We start from the raw sequence: 3,816 nt of genomic DNA, 5'->3' as shown, positions 1-3,816 counted from the left end.
ACTCAAAAAGAGAGAAAAACAACTGCGAAACAGCATAACCAAACTAACAAGCCAAAGAACCACATATTACCTACTCTCTTTTTTTTCCTCTCATTCTTTTTCCTAAAGAAAAGGGCAGCCGATCCTTATTTGAATGTGGATTTCTTACCGCACAGTTAATATTAACAAGAACAGTGAGTTAAGATCTCTCTCGCTAAATTCACGTGTATAGCCCAAATATGGATGGAAATTCAGAGCATAAATATCAACTCCCTCCCACAAGCGTTACAACTTGAACGGAGTCCACTAGACATCTGTTGGAGTTCGTATCAACCAAACCTCTCGTCCCAAGCAAGGTCTCTAAGGCTCTGTCTGATCCTTGTTTATGATCCTAGCTCATTTGCCTTTCTCACTTGTCTTTGAGTCTTTATTTTCTTAGGAGAAATCAACGATGGATTCGGGCAGGCTTCTTATGTTAATATGTTTACTAGGCTTCCTTCTATGGGTGGCTAAAGCTAGAACTATTGAGACTCGACTTCTCAAATCAAAACATAAAAATGGAACCTCGAAAGGTGAAACTCCGACTGGAACGCCATCACCAGCATCTGCACCGAGAGATGCTTCCGGGCCACCACCAGGTGATGATTCACCGGGTACAGTGTTTGATGTCACCAAGTATGGAGCAGTTGGCGACGGGAAAACTAATAATAATAAGGCCTTCCTTAATGCATGGGCCGCTGCATGTAAATCTACTGAACCATCCAGCCTTTTGGTCCCAAAAGGTGACTACTTTCTTACTTCAATCATGTTTAGTGGTCCTTGTGGAAACAAGAAATCTCCTCGTGTTGAGATAAGCGGCAAATTAATAGCTCCAACTTCCTCGGGATCTACCGAGTCATGGATCACATTTGATAGTCTAAACGAGCTGGACATCACTGGGTCCGGAACTGGATCTCTGGATGGTCAAGGAGAAGCCTCTTGGGGCAGTAGTTGTGATCACAATAGCAATTCAAACTGCAAAATGGCTGAATCAGTGAGTTATTGTATTTTTACATGGAAACAATTGGATCCTTAATATTTGTTTCCCTTCTTGAACTTTCGCTTTTGTTGCGACCTTGCGCCTTTTTAAAATTACCGGCGGATCATTAAGCGGCATCACTTTAATCAACAAGTAAGGCTTTTCACATAGGTATTGTTGAAAGCAGTGACTTTACCGTCCATGATATCAATATCCAAGCCCTCGCGACGAGCCGAAACACCGACGGTGTGCACATCGGCGACTCATCCGGCATCACTTGTTACTAACAAGAATATTGGAACCGGTGATGATTGTGTTTCCGTCGGAGACGGTACTTCCAACATTTTAGTCTCCAATGTGAATTGTGGACCAGGTCATGGCATCGAGGTAATGACATATTAATCATGCCTAAATACTTTGATAAATCTCCTAGTAATTAGTACATCAGATCTTAAACAATAAAGGGGTGTCAGAGAAAAAGCAACTAGCACAAGCACCCTGAGCCCAAATAGGATTAGATCGGGCATGTATTTGAAGTTAGGTGTGGGCTAGGTTCATCATATATAAAGCATGTGCTTGATATAAATGGGCTTTGATGAGCTTTGTTATTTCCATGATATTATGGGCATTAAAGCTTGGGCTTAGCCCTAGTAGGATGCAATGGGTTTGCAAGTTCCATGACTAAATGGGTGCATGATAATCAAGGTGAACTAGGGGTTGGCAGTTGTTGGGAAAACCCTAGTAGGGTTGGTCTGGGTCAAGTTTACGCTTGGCCCTAGCAGGGGTTCGCAGGGCTAGGTATTAGATTAAGGCTCCTACGGTTGGGTTAAATCTGAAAGCCCCCTCCGCCGCCAAAAAAAAGGAAACAAGAAAAGGAGGGATGATGAAAATTGTTTCAAACGGCTTTCTCCAAGTTTTGTTCTTTGTTTTGCAGCTTGGGAAGCCTTGGGAGATATCAAAATGAAAAGGAAGTGAACGGTATCACAGTGAAGAGTTGTACTTTTACTGGAACTGACAATGGTGTCCGGATCAAAACATGGCCAGCATCAGAAGACAACAAAGTTTCTAATGTTATATTTGAGGATCTTATCATGAAAAATGTGAAAAACCCCATCATCATCAACCAAGAATATTGTGACAAGAACCAGTGTGACTCCTCGGTAAGTTCGATGAGCCCAACGAGTAAAATAATGTGACATCAACAAAATACTACCCAATTTGATTGTACAGAGTCATTGACAATCTCTCTCCAAGCACAATTAGCAGTTTGTTAGAATCACTCTTTTTTCATCAAGTTAATACATATATGCTTCCCACCCAATAAGACTTCGTGTGTGAGCTCACCTTGTCTAGGTTGGCATTAAGTATGTTCGTCTAACCATCCCCTTTTGTGTTTGATAGAAGGGAGGTAGGTCGATCAGGTCATAGGAGAGGATCATGATTGCTCTACCTCGTCTTTTTCACTTGAAGGCTGGTAATTATATATTGGCTTTGTAAACCTTGTCCCTAAGATTACTAATGGCATTTATTAACCCTACCCAATGCACAGCCTTCACGTGTGAAGCTCACAGACATTCTTTTCAAGAACATCAAGGGTACATCTGCCACCAAGGAAGCAGTTGCCCTCATATGTAGTGAAGCCGTACCATGCGAAGGAGTACAGCTCGTTGATATTGAGTTGACATCAAGTGATGGTGACAGCACCTCTGTTTGTGAGAATGCAAAAGGGGTTGCCTCGGGTGTTCAAATGCCAAGTCCGTGTTTTTGAGTCCATTCAATTTTGATTCTCGTACATCTATGTACTTGGCTTCTTATGAATTGCTTTTAAAGAGTGATTCCTCAAGCTGGAGTATCTAGTTGTGTTTGGTTCAAGTACCTCAGCAAAGGAGAAACTATTGAAGGAGAAAAGCATATGACACCTTCTCCATTAAAATATAAATACTTGCCTATAGTACTACTTCTCTTTGACTTGATTCAAAGTTCAATATATTGAAATTTAATTTCTTACTAAATATTCAATCTTTGATGGTCATTTTGTCTGGTTGCAAGGAAATTGAAGGAAGGGAAGGGAAATTTTCATACTTAAAAAAACAAATTTTCTAATAATTCATATTCATTACTCTAAGAAACAATATAAATAACATCAAATAATTTAGAAGTTGATTATTAGATTTCACTTTACTTTGCACCCGATCAGCTTCGATTTCCAGAAGTAAATCATATTAACATACTACTTTTATAAACGCATGAACTCATGGAAGATGATAACATTTTTATTCCTAGAATACCCTCAATTACTCGCCAAAAGGGTTTGGTTACTTATGTAAAAAATTGTTATTGTACTTGCTCATTAATTAGTCTTTTACTCCAATTATATATTAATATTAATTGCAATGAATCTCCTCCATTAAAACCCAACTTATGATCTTCTTGATATTCATGCATAAATCCCAAATGTCTCAAATCCCATTAGAGAATTAAATCTATTAAAAATACCTCTACCCCACCCCACCCCTTAAAAAAAAAAAAAAAAAAAAAAAAAAAAATGTAGAAAAGCGTCACTATGGCATTACGAATATATCCACTCGTTTATTTATAGAAAAGGGAAAAGAAAAATATATTTCATTTGCAATTTAGTATTAATTGTAATTAATCATCTCCACTAAGCACAACCTCTTGATATTCATGCTAAGAATCAACCATTTCAATTCTCATACGAACTCCATATACTATAATAGTCGTCATAAAAAAAAAAAACATTGTACGAAAATGCCACTACCAAATGAAATCAAGTGAATTAATCATCTCCACTAAAGCCC

At 38.6% G+C, this 3,816-nt stretch overlaps 1 pseudogene; it reads left to right on the top strand.

Annotated features, from left to right (window-relative positions):
* Nucleotides 1-430: 430 nt before the first annotated feature.
* LOC149024681 (exopolygalacturonase-like) lies at nt 431-2,765 on the top strand (annotated as a pseudogene).
* Nucleotides 2,766-3,816: the final 1,051 nt, after the last annotated feature.

The sequence above is a fragment of the Hakea prostrata genome, chromosome 2 (assembly GCF_041222555.1).
Source record: "Hakea prostrata isolate BN-2017 chromosome 2, UWA_Hpros_2, whole genome shotgun sequence".
NCBI lineage: Eukaryota > Viridiplantae > Streptophyta > Magnoliopsida > Proteales > Proteaceae > Hakea > Hakea prostrata.
Note: the sequence above shows the minus strand (reverse complement) of the source record. Positions and strands in the feature narration are given on the sequence as shown.